The sequence below is a fragment of the Epinephelus lanceolatus genome, chromosome 17, assembly GCF_041903045.1.
Source record: "Epinephelus lanceolatus isolate andai-2023 chromosome 17, ASM4190304v1, whole genome shotgun sequence".
NCBI classification, from domain to species: domain Eukaryota; kingdom Metazoa; phylum Chordata; class Actinopteri; order Perciformes; family Serranidae; genus Epinephelus; species Epinephelus lanceolatus.
Genome location: NC_135750.1, coordinates 20,102,847 through 20,119,612, shown reverse-complemented (window position 1 = coordinate 20,119,612; position 16,766 = coordinate 20,102,847). Strand labels below are relative to the sequence as shown.

Sequence of the window (16,766 nt, the reverse complement as noted above, 5' to 3'; positions counted from 1 at the left end):
AAAAAAAAAATCAATAAGATAATAATAAAATGAATTAAAATTGGAAATATATATATAAATCTAAATTATATATGCATCCAAAAATAATGAGTTGTTATCTCAAAATAATTACCTAGTATCTGGAGATAAAAATTTGGTATCTCAAATAATGCAAAACTTGAAACATGAAATAAAATAATAAATAAAATAATGAATAATAATAATAAATAAAATAATGAATAAAAACTAAATTAAAAAATAATCAAATAAATCTGAAATATACATAAGTTTAAAATATATATCTATCTAAAATAATGAGTTGTTATCTCAAAATGATGACTTAGTATCTCAAGATAAAAACTTGGTATCTCAAAATAATTTGTTATTATCTCAAAATGTTTACTTTATATCTCAAAATAATGAGAAACTTTCTCTGAATAATGACCTTCAGGATCTCTATTTTTTCTTCTTCTTCTTTTTTTTTTTTTTTAAATCACATTGGCGTAAAAGGGCTTCCATAGTTTGGTATCACTTTGTGTTTCTAGTTATTTTTTCGTAAATATGGTAGACCCCTCTAAGTGACCGTTTGACCTCTGACCTCCTGGGAAAGGATTGCAATCCATCTGTTACAGCTGCTGTAATCAATATTTTCACATCAAGTATGGCTGAAACAATTAAGTGTGTCTGAAAGGTGACGCTCGTAGTGACGCACTCACAGATAATTTTCACCAGACTCTGCAGTCCCCTTCATCTCTGCAGAGCATTTTAGCATATTTTAGCTCTTTGGTATCCTGTGAGCAGTTTTAATGTTTTGTTTACTCTTGCTGCTCTCGGGAGTGTCGTTTCCACACGCAGCAGGCAGCAGTGAAAAAGCTCTATAAACCCACTGTACACTACCTGCTCAGCACCAAATGGCAGAAACTAGCTAGTGAACATAGTGGAGCATTTAGCTGCTAAAGAGCCAGATATTTCCCTAAGGAGTTGGTGGAGAACAAAACAGCGATTAAAGGAGAGTGAATATTGGACTTACATTCATCAGTTGGACACAAACATGCCTTTAAATTAATGTTGCTCTGTATCTGCAGCCATTTCTCTACCAATATGGCAGCTAAACTAACCACTAATAAAACCACTGGTTACAGCTTATAAACCCTTTATAACAGTGCTGTATGACAAAGTAGTGCCCCTCTGATGCACACACCGCCGTCTAAAGAAAACCCCATCACAGCACCACATTGTGTGTCAGTATTTGATGTAATACTCCACACATGAGAGCCTATGTATGTGCACTTCTCTGAGAGGACCATTTGGAGAGCAGCAGGTCAATACACATTCATAGAGAGTGCATTTCCCTGAATGCTTCAACAGTCCGTAAAGCCTCAGTGCCACTTTCCACCGTTTTCTGCTTACCGCATTAATCCATCCTACAAAAGCGTCATTCTGCGTCTGGAGAGAGCACACTCACACTCACACACACACACACATGCAGACACAGCAGAGGCCCACATAGACACACATTTTCACAGCTTCAATGGCAGAAAATCCATAGCCCTTTCTGGGAGGAGGAATTCCATTAGATAATAGATATGGAATCCATCTCGATTCCCCACCTTATCTTCTCCCGAGGTGAGTGATCAATACTGGGGCTTCAGCTCAACTGCCAACAATAACAGGAAATTGATGGGACAGAGTAAGCAGCATGGAGGTCCAGTAATGGCACTTTCTTGGCCACCCTTGTGATGCAAATCAGAGGGGGAGTTAATTGGTGAACGGCTGCTTATACTAATGAGGAGATAGTTCATGAACCAACACAGATTAGGTCTCTGGTTGTTTGTAAAACCACTTCAGTTGTAGAAAATACATACAATTACACGACAGGTTTTACAGTAGAGGCAAAAGAGAAAGCACAGATATCCAGTTATCTGGACAAATGGGTGTGCACACAGTAATGGCATCTAATTTTCCACAGAGCCATGGAGGTTTCCTGTCGGAGTTGCCAGGTACTGTGTTTACAGAGACCGTTGCCTGGCAACACATTCCAAACAGTATTAGGATATGAAGACGAGGAAGTGGCAGTGAGGTGAGCGTGGGGTCAGGTGCTCACACAGGCTGTGTAGATACCAACTCACTGATATCGCACACAGAGGGACCTGGGCGGTGCCTGCCTTACACAAGGATGAGTCATGTTGTGTTTGTGTACAGTAGGTCCCATATGTGGCAACATGTGGGTGGATCGTGGTTGGGAGGTTTACAGCTCACTGGTCACTGAGGTCCAGAGTCCGTTCTCGCTGAGATGTTTGCACAGCTAAAACACCACTTATTGCGTCACATCACAGAGGGGTGTCAGCAACAGGGTGAGAGCATGAACGACTTGCTGGAAAACAGCAAATATTTTGTGTCCGGGAACATGAGCACCCTTTGTTGCTTCTAGTTACTCAGCATCTCCACTGGAGCATTGGGGGTCTTGGTGCCATTGACGCAGTGGAGGTCTAACCTGGCAACACACCCTACTCTCTACATCCTTTAGGCTCAATGACTCTAGTAACACACTTAGAGTAACTGTGAGTGAGGCGGCGTTGAGCAGCATCTGGATGAGACTGTCATGGATGTGCTTGGTCTCACTCCATAACTAATCCTATTCTGCACCCCCAACCCTCCTACCCCACACCACTGACCACGCACAACCAGCAGGTGGTGCTGTCTTCTGTGGTATCACCTTGATTTCCATGGTTTAAATACTCTTTTTATCCTTTAAATCCATCCACACAGTTGACACCTCATGGGGAGATTTATAAGTAAATGCAAACACACTGCTGCTCCACAGTAAACCTCTGTGATTCGGTGCCGCTCTACAATCAACGATGATGAAGCAGATGAATAGATGAGGCCATTTTAGATAACTGAGATACACATGATTACAAGTTGTGAGCAACACGCTTCTCTCTCTGATCTCTGTGGTTGTCTACCAGAGAGCATTATCTGCAGTAATAGAGTCAGATCTTCACGGACAAATCCCTGTAATGTCATCCACAGCGCCCAGGGGAGACCACCCTCATTGGGAGCAGGGTGGTGGGAGCTAATTTCAACCCACACAATAGACTCATCTCTACTGCCTTGTTAGATCACACTATTTCTCCGTCTTAAAGACTCTCTCTCCGTGTATGTGGGTTGTATTAAATGGAGAACTGTACTGTCTGAGCATTGCCACTCTGGGGAATTAAGGTCATGTTTTCATGCCTCTCGAATACTAATAACTGAAGATTGAAGCTTTTGCTCTTCACGGACACATAACAGGTCTAATCAGGGTCCTGATCAGTTGGAGATGCAGCCAAAGCGTCTGAGAGAAGACAGAATGTTCTCGCAGATAAAATCATGCAGCAAAACAAAAGTTAGGAGTAAAAGATCAGGACGTGATCTTAGGTTTTGATTGAGTATTGAGCCCTTGTGGCAGAGCCGTTCCCTGGCTCGCTCTCCTGCACGATGATGTCATCTGTGGGAAGGTATTTCTCTCAGACACAACCTGTCTGCTCCCGTCAGGGGCCACAGTAACTCGAGCCGCCTTGAAAGTCTGGGAGTGAGCACCGGTCACTTGCAGACAAGGGCGTTATTTATTTTTGCTGGAGGAGATTCAATACCTCCTCCTGCTGCTCTGTGGCTCCGAGCTCCGCCGTGAACTCTGAAGGCACAAAACACTTGCCCTCCAGAGACTCACCAGAGGTTTGTGAGCTCAGTCGCAGCGCTTTGGAGGACTGGAGAGTGGAAGGTTGTATAACATGATTAGTCATTGTTAATGTATATAATCACTGAGATTTGGGATGGCTAAGGCTCTTAACCAGGCTACAGGCTGTGATTCTGTTGTTAAGATGCTAAGTAGACATTGTTAGTGTTGCCTTGCAGTGCTAGTGTTATGAATGCCCCCTTCCACACTAGCACCTTTCAGTCCCACAATATGCATATGAAAGAAGTCTTAAAATCACATATGCCCTAAAGTCAAGGTAGTAATTGTAAAGTATTGGAGGTACTATGCTGAAAATGGCCCTTACAGCAACAATCACACATCACTGTCTGAAATAATGTAATCATAACCATAATTAAAGTTAGCAAACTGCCTCTATTAGTATCGCTAGTTCTAGTATGACGGTGTACTGCAATTCTGTGTGTGGTTTGTCCAAATGGTGTTGCCGTATCCCAGCAGAACATGGCTCACGGGAGTATTTATCTAACGTTGATGTCTTTATTACATTATATTTGTCAGATGGGACGTTTGAAATCTGAGATTTCAAACGTTACGCTGCATAGACAGTAGTAGCTTTAATAACGGCCTTGATGTTTTCTGGATACGTATACCAGAGGTTCCCAACTGGTCCAGCCATGAGGTCCAGATTTCTCCTTAGTCATTAGTTCAAGGTCCACACATTTGCATCGTCATGCTTGCTTTGCTGTCTCTGTCAAGTAGTTGTCCATTAGTCAATCACTCACAGGATCGGCCTCCAGGAAAGCCACATCCTCTTTCACTTTGAAAACCCTTCCATACCTCACGACCTTTCCCTCTTGTTACAGACTATCATCATGCTGGGCAAATTTCACATTCACAAAACAAAATGGGCAAAGAAAAAACCAAATGGAAAATACTTTGAAAATGAACTCAAACAATACTTTAATACAATAACAACATCATCAAACAACAAAGCCATAAAAATATCAGACTTGTTTATCAAATACTTAAAATTCCCTGATTTAATATAAAATGTGTTTATATTATTTAATTTCACCCTCTTCTGCTCACAATATGGATGAATATGGATTGTTACTTTATATATATATATATACAGTACAGGCCAAAAGTTTGGACACACCTTCTCATTCAATACGTTTTCTTTATTTTCATGACTATTTACATTGTAGATTCTCACTGAAGGCATCAAAACTATGAATGAACACGTGGAGTTATGTACTTAACAAAAAAAGGTGAAATAACTGAAAACATGTTTTATATTCTAGTTTCTTCAAAATAGCCACCCTTTGCTCTGATTACTGCTTTGCACACTCTTGGCATTCTCTCGATGAGCTTCAAGTGGTAGTCACCTGAAATGGTTTCCACTTCACAGGTGTGCCTTATCAGGGTTAATTAGTGGAATTTCTTGCTTTATCAATGGGGTTGGGACCATCAGTTGTGTTGTGCAGAAGTCAGGTTAATACACAGCCGACAGCCCTATTGGACAACTGTTAAAATTCATATTATGGCAAGAACCAATCAGCTAACTAAAGAAAAACGAGTGTCCATCATTACTTTAAGAAATGAAGGTCAGTCAGTCCGGAAAATTGCAAAAACTTTAAATGTGTCCCCAAGTGGAGTCGCAAAAACCATCAAGCGCTACAACGAAACTGGCACACATGAGGACCGACCCAGGAAAGGAAGACCAAGAGTCACCTCTGCTTCTGAGGATAAGTTCATCCGAGTCACCAGCCTCAGAAATGGCAAGTTAACAGCAGCTCAGATCAGAGACCAGATGAATGCCACACAGAGTTCTAGCAGCAGACCCATCTCTAGAACAACTGTTAAGAGGAGACTGTGCGAATCAGGCCTTCATGGTCAAATAGCTGCTAGGAAACCACTGCTAAGGAGAGGCAACAAGCAGAAGAGATTTGTTTGGGCCAAGAAACACAAGGAATGGACATTAGACCAGTGGAAATCTGTGCTTTGGTCTGATGAGTCCAAATTTGAGATCTTTGGTTCCAATCGCCGTGTCTTTGTGAGACGCAGAAAAGGTGAACGGATGGATTCCACATGCCTGGTTCCCACTGTGAAGCATGGAGGAGGAGGTGTGATGGTGTGGGGGTGTTTTGCTGGTGACACTGTTGGGGATTTATTCAAAATTGAAGGCACACTGAACCAGCATGGCTACCACAGCATCCTGCAGCGACATGCCATCCCATCCGGTTTGCGTTTAGTTGGACGATCATTTATTTTTCAACAGGACAATGACCCCAAACACACCTCCAGGCTGTGTAAGGGCTATTTGACCAAGAAGGAGAGCGATGGAGTGCTGCGGCAGATGACCTGGCCTCCACAGTCACCGGACCTGAACCCAGTCGAGATGGTTTGGGGTGAGCTGGACTGCAGAGTGAAGGCAAAGGGGCCAACAAGTGCTAAACACCTCTGAGAACTCCTTCAAGACTGTTGGAAAACCATTTCAGGTGACTACCTCTTGAAGCTCATGGAGAGAATGCCAAGAGTGTGCAAAGCAGTAATCAGAGCAAAGGGTGGCTATTTTGAAGAAACTAGAATATAAAACATGTTTTCAGTTATTTCACCTTTTTTTGTTAAGTACATAACTCCACATGTGTTCATTCATAGTTTTGATGCCTTCAGTGAGAATCTACAATGTAAATAGTCATGAAAATAAAGAAAACGCATTGAATGAGAAGGTGTGTCCAAACTTTTGGCCTGTACTGTATATATATATATATATATGTTTGTAATACTCCCTTTACATGACTCTTTGTGTTTACACTGTAATTTGATTAAGTTGATGTTTGCATTTTGTGTTATTTCCTATGATAACTTTCAGTTAACACTCTGTATAACCTCCTTGTGTTGATTAAATAAAAAAAAAAAATAGTCAATCACTCTACAGCAGGAAACGGCACTTCAAAATAAAAGCTTTGTACCGGAAATTCACTGTACTTAAAAATAAAGTGTGTTTTTTACAAACTTGATATGTTTGCGAGCAATTGCAGTCCATTCAGAATGGACCAGCGACCCATTTTTGGACCACGACCCATCAGTTGAGAACCATTGATATATACTATATGGTGTGTATATGTGAGTTTAGTGCAACAGCGTATTTCATTGGTTAATTTGTCATATAAGGAGTTTAAACTATGGTATACAGAACATACTGTTAGTATATTCTTGATTGAAATATGAATTAAAGGTGCCATGATCATGTTAGCCAAAATACATGCAAGCATGTGCATGTCTGTTTACAACATATATGACTTTATTTTATGTTTTTCATGTGGCTATATTTAGCTGCATCAGAGGGTCTTAAATGTGAAAAGCAGGGAAGTGGCTTTCAGCCAACATCTGCTTTCAAATCTCAGCAGCCACACTGCAGAAAGTGTTTCTTTGATGGACTGAAACACTCACAGTTCCCCTTTTTTTCTTTTCTTTTTTACAGGAGGACATTTTCAAAACCCACAAATATTCCTCTAATATCTGTAGTTAAACAAAATGAAACTGAGTTAGCACAAGAAGATCAACCGAGTGGTGACTGTTACTGTCTCATGTTCAGAACAGCCATTGTTTCCACCTTCTGCAAACATTTTTAGTGCAGGTAAGTATGAAAGCCTGAAACCTTTTAAAAATCCAGTTGCCTTGACACCTACATTACAAACAACCCCGGTGTCTGTGGATGTTCAACTTTTTTTATGAACTCCCTCCAGGATCAGCAAATACTAAATGGATCTCAAGAATCCGTGTTTTAGGATGAGTCACCGTGACCAGTATGTTGGGGAAGCAATAGGACCATTGAAAACCAGGGGAGCATGAGTCAGCATGGCAAGGATGAAAGCACATTGCAACATACGTCATAACAGAGTATTTTTATCTTTACAAATTTTTTTAACTTGTGACACCAAGAGACCCTTAACAGGAAAACACATGTAAGATTTAAAAAAAAAGCAATCATAGAGGAGATTAATTGCTTATTTTTAACATATTACTGCGTCTTCATATGAATGAGGAAGTGAAGAAAAAATGAATGAAGATGAATTACTCACACATCAGCAGAAAACACACCATGACACACAATATTTAACATGCAACACTGCAACAAATCTTTGCTTGAAAACATGCCCGTGCCTAAGCATTCTGAGTTGGAGTGCAGCAATCGATTGGCTTAAAAGGTTATGTGAATCAATACAAAGTTGTTTTGGGCACCAGCGCTATTATATTAATGTCATCCTGAGAAATAGGCTGTAGCTTAGGTGGCTTGTCTGCCAGCCTGTTTTCCTTTTTAACTCCAGTCACAAGATCCTTGTTACGATGCAAAGATTGCCTAAAAGTTGCTTTAAATGGCAGGTTATGAGGAGAGGTTTGAATAGGATACATTTTTAACTCTGATGAAATTGTTCTGAACATGATGAGTTAAAGGAACAATGTGGAAGATTTAGGGGGATTTAGTGGCATCGAGCAGTGAGGATTACAGACCAACCAGCTGAAACTTCACCTGGTTAGAATTCCTTCAGAGTTATCTGTTCAGGAGGTTTTTACCAGGAGCTGAATTATCCGTCTCTTCCTCTCCAAAACGAATGGACAAGGTGATTTAAACTGGTAAAAACACTAGTACTAGAGTACAGCAGCTTCACATTACAAATCAGTGTTTCTCTGATGCTGTTTGCATGTCAACAGGCCACTTGTTCATGACCTGCTAATGTGTGCTTACCTTTTCTTCTGATCCAGACCTTCAGGAGGTTTTTAGCAGGAGCCGAATTATCCGCAGAGGTCTCCTCCTGTCTAAAACAAACAGCCCCAGTGATTTAAACTGGTAAAAACACTGAATAAAGCCGTTTCACGTTATAAATCAGTGTTTTTCTGATGCTGTTCAGCATGTTGGAGACGGGTCGCTAGCCCAGGACCTGCTAATGTGCGCTCACCTTTTCTCTGATCCAGACCTTCAGGAGGTTTTTAGCAGGAGCCGAATTATCCGCAGAGGTCTCCTCCTGTCTAAAACAAACAGCCCCAGTGATTTAAACTGGTAAAAACACTGAATAAAGCCGTTTCACGTTATAAATCAGTGTTTTTCTGATGCTGTTCAGCATGTTGGAGACGGGCCGCTAGCTCAGCACCTGCTAATGTGTGCTCACCTTTTTTCCTTTTTTCTTTTTTTTTTTTTGGATTTTTTTTTTCCAGATGCTGGATTATCTGCAGGGGTCTTTTCCAAATTGACTTTGTGATTTAAACAGGTAAAAACATCAAATAAAGCAGTTTCACGTTTAAAAAAAAAAATCAGTTTTTCCGATGCTCAGATTGCAAAGGTGCTGCTAACTATGGTGTCTGAACGTGAATGGCCCTATCTAAGGCCAGGGTTTGGTTTGTCCATTCTGGGCTACTGTAGAAACATGGTGGCGCATGTCAGACTCCAAGAACCAGGGACTGGTTGCAAAAAACAAGTTTTCTTCTGAAGTATGACACGTAAGACTTAATTATTCCTTAGCTGAGGGACTTACACAGAATCCCTTAAAAGGTTTCTTTAAGTTAAGGAAAAACATCAACTTATTTACTGCATTGAAAGAGATTTTACTGCGGTAAAGGTTTCCTTGGAGATTATTTGTTTGCTTGGACTCACGCTTGTGATGCCTGTTATCGCCTCAAAAAGTTAGCTTGTAGTTAGATGGTGAAAAAATGTCAGAAGAAAAGAAGACAAGAAAACCATATTGGAGGAGGAAAAGATTATACTTCTGGAGGAATGGAATCATAGAAAGCACAAACTATAAAGTAAATTTCATCCCAAATACCAGAAAACAGAAAATTATTATGAGAAGAAATTAATTCAGTTAAATCTATAGTATAAAATCAAAAACGCATCCATTTGGTTCTCCTTGTCGCAGAACACTCTTCTTGGGGTGTGTTAGGTTTGTATTCATCACCATAAACTCGGTCATGTTGCAGGTAAGATAGAGTCAGAGGTGCCTTAAGTTTTATTTTACCTGCTTTGGTTGCTAAGGTGTTCTGTGCAACGGTTGAGGGATTCCTTAAGTATAGGATCAAGACAAGGAGAAAACCATACTTGAGTGAACATTTTAAGGAAACCTTGTGGGTGGTTTCTACAAAAAATTTATTTTGAGGAAACCTTAACTAGGACTTTAAGGAAAATCTTAACTTAAGGTGTTTTGTGCAACTGGTCCCAGCTTCCTATGTAGAAAAAAACAGCTCACTCTAAGGTAACATGACTATTCCTATTTTTGGGTGATTATATGCTAAAAAAAACATACTTATTATATCATATTCCATTTCTGCTGATTATAATACCAAAAAAGGTCACGTGTCCCTCTGTTCCAGCCTCTCACCAGACTTCAGTATTGGTGTTACACAATTGGCATGTAACCTATGGCTCTGAGTAAGCTGAATTAATAATGCTCTGAGTCCTCGTGTGAGCTGCTCTCTGAGTAGCGAGGTAGCTAGTTGTGCAGTCAAGGATGACACAGAGGTTGAAGTGGTCACACATTTACTCAGCTCTCTGCCTATCCCTCTGGCACATGTTCTTCCCAAGGTCAGATACTGCATTGTATAATAATGTTTAAAAAAAAAAGGGCTCACACATACGCATGCATCCAAACACGCAACAGTGACGGGAAGAAGAAGTCGACTAAAAATAGCGCTATCACTGCAGCCATCACCCCGAGCATCGGACCACCACTCTTCACTTCACATCTCATAACTGAAGAGTCCTGCTTCAGAGGCAGCCAAGAGTTCCTGAGCTGAGTGTTGACCTCAAGTTACACATGCTTTAGTGAGCGTAAACAACCACAGAGGAATATGTGCTTCAGTGCTTCATGCATGTTCCTTATTTCTATATGGTGCGGAAACAACCTATGACACCCATGTGTTAAAGCCACCCACCTTTCTCTGCCTTTTCTCTCCCTCCTCCCTTCCCATATCATCCCCCTCTTCACCACCTCCTTCCCATGGCCTCAGGGAGCTGTTAGCTATCTGGATGCTGGTGCTCTATTGTGAGCACTCATTGATTGCCTCTGTGCTCCCCACAGCCAGTCGGGCCAGTCAGCATGGGGCCCCGGCTGTCTGCCTTATCTGCTACTGCTCAGTCGACATACACTGCGAAAAAAAAACCACAAGAGAAATGGAGGGAAAGATTGAGAGAAACACAGAGAGGGAGGGAGCATTTATAAAAGGCTGTCCGAGCTTCCAGAAGCCAGCAGTCGTATCATCTGTTTCCTGTCCCTCTCCTCCTCTCTCTCAGCTCCTTGTTCTTCTCGCAGCCAGAGACAATCAATGGTATGCTCAACCAGACTTCTCTTGTCTTGTTTTAAAATAGTGCTCTTCTGCCTTTTCTCTGCAGGAGATGATCTATTTACTGCCCTGCGTCTTCTCTTCTTGTCCCAAAGATCAACCCTTGTTTCCCCCCTACTCTTCTTCAGTCACTTGCTCAATCAGTTATATCACTTTCAAACACAATGATCAGATTTTTTATGGTCTATTCAACATGGGCTCAATCTTTCATAACAGACTGTTGCTCATGTGTTCATAACAGGTTGTTGCCATAAACTCATGGTTAGTGCTTGAAGGATTTGTTGCTCACATGGTTTGTAAGAGCCACTTAAGCACATATCAATATTTGGCAAAATTGTCTGTGTTGATATTACATATCATTTAGGTTCTGCTACTATATAAGTTTGCACAACAGTTTCTGTATATTTGAAATAGTGTACGGTAATAGACTAAGGTTATATTTGTATTTACTTTATGTGTTAGAATACAGGCACAAGTTATTTACGCAAGGTAGGGCAGTTTAGTGCGCATTACAAAAGGAAATTTGATCATGTTATGCAGTGTTAAAGTGTAGTAATGGGAATATGGTGAGAATATAGAAATAGGACATCGAGTCAGTAGTGGACCATATGAGATGTAATTTTGAAAGGACTTGGCCTGCCATTTTGTTTCCTTTTTGTATTCTCTATAAACCTTGTTCAACTTTTTCCAGCCTCATGTGAGTAGTGCGGATCTTCAGAAAGGGACCAGGAACACGAGTCAAAGCTGGGGCACCTTGCAGATTAACTGTATGTTCAAACCAACAGCGATCAAAGCTTTCAAAACGGCGGAGGTCATTCATTTTTAATGAGAGCCCGGTGACTTAAGCGACTTGGGCGAGCAGATCCGAAGGGGAGTTAAAACTTGTTTAATTTTATAGTAATGAGCTCTGACGCGGTTCGGCAACAACCAGTCGGAATGCTGATGTGCTACGATGAAGCGGGTCCCAGAGAACAAGCCATGTAACTTTGGTTCCTACAGCACACTTGTTTCGACAATGGATATTGAGAAGTTTATTACTTGCATTCACGCCCACTCAGTCCTTTATAATGTGTCGCTGTTCGGTTACAGAGACCAAACTAAAAAGAATGAAGCTAGGGACCGCGTCTCGGAGGTAGTTGGTTGGTCTGGTGAGTTTTAAAGTGTGTAATGTTAGTAACAAAGGAGAGAATTGCAGGCTAATGTTGCGATGTAGCGTGCAAGTCTTCCTTGCTTGGTTTGAATGGGATGACATACGCTTCTGTTTTCATTGACCAAACATAACTTTCTGTAGGCCATCTATGAGCTTTTGGACTGGACAACAGCAAGCAGCAACTACGCTGCTTTCAAGCCAGTACTCCGCTTTGCAGCTCCTTTGAATTGACAAGCACAATCAAACGTTCAGTGATTCACATGATGAGCGACTAGAGCGACCAAAGCTGCCACAAATATTTTTGACAGTCGTGCTTCTTGGGCGTATGGATAGACTTAGCCTCTTTGGAAGCTTCTGGTTTGAATGTACAGTAAGTGGTTTAGGAACTTTGGTATGTTGAAACGGCCACTATATGATAAGTCAATCAAAAGAAACAAATGAGATAACTGCTTACCTGTTTAAGTAATTGATCAAGCTAGATGCCACAGGTGGTCAGACAAAACAAGCAATGTGGAGATCAAACCTTTAGCTTGGGTGATGAGGGTTTGTATCTGTTTTCAGAAATTTCTTAGACTAAATAATTATTTAATAATCTCTACTTGCAGCCTTTCGCAGGACTGAAGGCTTCCAACTTTGGTGTCTTATACATCACAGCTAAAAGATCAGAGTTGGAAGTAAGTCACATGTGCAAGTCCCAATGGTTAACCTTAAAGTCTCAAGCAAGTCATCAGTTACTGTGGTGAGACTCAAGCAAGTCAAGTTGTGTCCCTGCTATACGTGAAGCAAGTCACAAGTCAAGACATATGAAATTTTCATGAACCACTCTGGTGTCCACATTTTAATTAGTCAAAAGTCAGTGGTCATGAAAAGTTGAGTTTTATTTTCAGCATTAATGAACACTGTTCAGCCTGCTCACACCTTATTTGACATTTTGTAGCAATCAATAACAAGCCTCTTTATTAACAACAATGGAGAGTGTGGCTCCATAATTATTAGACAGCCCTGAATGGCAAAATAATGGCTTTAAAGTGAAAACAAAAGCACAGTGCCGAAAAAAAGGGGTTAGCTGTTTTGGTGGTCACGTCTCATTTTTGAACTGCAGACCTTGCATACCGCTGTTCTCTTCCTATGACCATCATCAATAAAATAACCCTTAAATTCAAACTGTATTATCTTTGGACTAGTCCCCTCCTCTAGTGCATCCTAGTTGGTTGCCAGGTTTGCATGCTTTGAACCAGAAATTACCCAAACATGTTTCAAAAAACAAATCAGGACTTTTCAATATGTAGAAAAATGCCATGGAATGCAAGTCATCGATTTTAAGTCAAGTCATATACACCAAGTCAAAGTTGAGGCTTTTATCAGTGTTAGTCAAGCAGGTATCAAGTCCTCAAGTCCTCCAGTCAAGTCATGTGACTGATCCCACCCCCTGTACGGATAATCTAATGTAGCTTCATAGGATTTCTTCTCTGTATGACAGGTCAATGCAATGACTTACACAATGCAATCATGGCTCCTTGCAAAAACTGTGGAGGAAATAGCTCGAAATGGCGGCCAATTGATTGTAATAGGGCTATTATTATTATTATACTTTTACAGTAATACCATATAGCAATCATGTGGTCACCGTAGTAATCCTTGTTCACTCTTTAATATACCGAAGCAACAGTGTTTGACCTTTGTAAAAACCTGCTCAGGAGCAGTGTCACTGAGCAAGGTCAGAAAACCCATTTACACCAACAGGAAACAGTTCTTATTTCTTGGTCCTTGTTCTGGTGTGAAGGAGGTATCAGTCACTCCGTCAGTCACTCTGCCACTCTGTACTCCTCACGACAGAACTTGTTTATTAGTATTTCAGTGGTGTGTTTTCAGCAGCAGGAGCCTCATGGCGGCGACAGCAGGGTGGCACTGTAAACAACCATCACACCTCTGTGTGAGCGGCAGAGCTGATGTCAGCACAACTGAAAGTCTCCCTCCATCATGTAGCTACATGAGGCCCCAGCAGCATCCATCACTCCCCCTGCCGCCTCGACAGAGAGAAGCCTTGTCACCAGCAGAAAACCTACAGCAAAGTGGCCGAGAGAAACGTACATCATATTGTGTCTGAGCACTGAGTCTGGCCTCGATCGTCGCTAATGTTCTCGGGTCCACACAGTTTTTCATATGTTGATTTAATACACTCCAACACAATGCAATATGTATTAACCTTGTCGGAGTGTGCTTCATTGAGAGTTCTCTTTGTTCTCCTTTGATGCATTCATCCAGCCCTTTGAAATACTGCACGTATGAAATTATACACAGAGCCAAGTCAAGCTGAAGTCACCCCACCTATAATCCATCCATCTTGTTGGCAGCCATCTGGGCGTATTATTTTGGAGAGGCCGAGGCGCACGCCTTGCTACGAAAGCAAGGACTTCTGACAACGAGGCATTCTTTGAACCAGAGAGTGACCCGACCGGCTGCGGGCCCCCCTGACACCCGTAACAGGCCTTGTCGCCTTAAGTTGGTATTAAACAAAAACTTGATGGATGATCCAGAACAGATGATATTATGATAAGAGCGAAACCTAAATGGGAAAAGGCGACAATAGATCTGTCAGCGGTTGATCCCGAGCTCTGGGGGGAACAGTAATGGAGAAACTTGTCTCCTATTAAAGCAAGAAAAGGCTCGAATTGTCTGACAACAAGAAGCCCTGAGGATTTTAAGAAAAACCCTGTATTCTAAGAGTCTTATATGAATCAGTGTCAACATCAACATGGCAGATCGATACACATCGATATCAAAAGCAGGGTCAGCACAAAGATGGGTCATCTCGACAAGCTGTTTCCAGAGGAAAAAATCAGATCATGAGTTCACAGCTACAGCCTTGTGACACTGACTGCTTACCCAATCTCCATCTAAGCAACAGCCCCCCCGCCGAAATAAAAATGAATGACTGCCAGAGCCGGTGATGTCACTGGCCACATTTGTCCCCCATCAGTGCGGATAGCTTCAACCAGGGGGCTGGGGCGTCCTTGAGACACTGTGATAGAGACACCCACCCACCCCCCACCCTCTCGCTGCTGATACCCTGCTCAGGCCCTTGCTGCATCAGTGTCAGGAGCCCTGCAGGCAGGAAGCTAAAAAGGATGGCAGCCCCTTCCTTCCCTTCAAAGAGGAGAGGGCCATGGGAGCAGCTGACATGAATTTGACCCCTCGGACTGATGACATTATGCGCAGAGGAAACTGTGACTTCTGAGCCATCCTAATCTTGTCACCTTTATTGACGATCTAAATTTATCAGCTACAGGAAATAAGGTGTTTGTAAAGTGCACACACAGGCCTACTTTGGTTGTGTCTTTTATTTTTAAGATGGTTTATTTGCAGTAGCTGATCTGCCACCCCATTGTTCTTTTTATCCTGCACACACACACAAAAAAACAAAACAAAAAAACAGTGAAGAAATCCTGTGTGCAGGCACAGCATGAGTAGTGAGTGATTCTATCTGATGCACTGCGAGCTGAGCGGCCCTCCCTCTGGGCAGTTCAGCCTTGCCTGACTAGGAAGAGAGGGAAGAGCTTGTGTGCTGGCGTGCGTGCGTGTGTGTGTGCGTACTGTGCGTGTCGGGAGGGGAGACATTGTTCCTTGACGTCACCACTCAGCCCAGCCTGCCGCTGCTCTCAAACACGTCTTTGTTATTCTTCCACCGGAGACCGGCCATCCGCAAAACACGGAGCCCCGCCTGCAGAGCTGCTGGAGCGGGGCGCGGGTTGCGAGGGTTCACACAGGCGCGCGCGCTCATAGACACACACGTCAGAGCAGAAAACGAGATTTATAGATTAACATTATCATTTATGCGATCGATACCCCTATTGTTATTACCCTGTTCTACTATAATAATAATAATAATAATGATAAATGATAAAAATATTTTTACTAATATTAATGGTGAAAAATAAAATCAATCTAATTGATAAGGTGAATTTAGTTTTAAATAATTAAATATTAAGATATTTTGATAATCTATTTTATTTTATTTCTTTTACATCTATTTTATTTTTATATAATTTTGATAATCCATTTTAAATATTTAAACATTTTGATAAACCATTTTATTTTATTTATTTTATATTCATTTTTATTTTTATATTAAGTTTGATAATATTCTAATTTTTTGAATGTTTGAATATTTTGATAATCCATTTTATTTTATATTTATTTTATTTTTATATAATTTTGATAATCCATTTAATTTTTTCCAAATATTTTGATAAAATAAATAAAATGGTTTATCAAAATATTTTGATAATTTATTTTAAATATTCAAATATATTGATAATCCATTTTATTTTATTTGTTTTATATGTATTTTATTTTTTATATAATTTTGATCATCCATATCATTCTTTAAAAATATTTTGATAATCCATTTTATTTTATTTTTTTATGTTTACATAATTTAGATAATCCATTCTAATTTCTTAAATATTTTGATAAACCATTTTATTTTATTCATTTTACATTTATTTCATTTATACATATATATATATATATATATATATATATATATATATATATATATATATATATATTTGATAATCCATTTTTAATTTTCTAAAAAAA

The 16,766-nt window shown here is 40.6% G+C and overlaps 1 protein-coding gene across 1 annotated transcript in view; it reads left to right on the top strand.

The window, feature by feature from the left end:
• The window catches only part of rps24 (ribosomal protein S24), a 135,056-nt gene that overhangs the window by 35,026 nt on the left and 83,264 nt on the right, over positions 1 to 16,766 (top strand). The window lies entirely within an intron of this gene.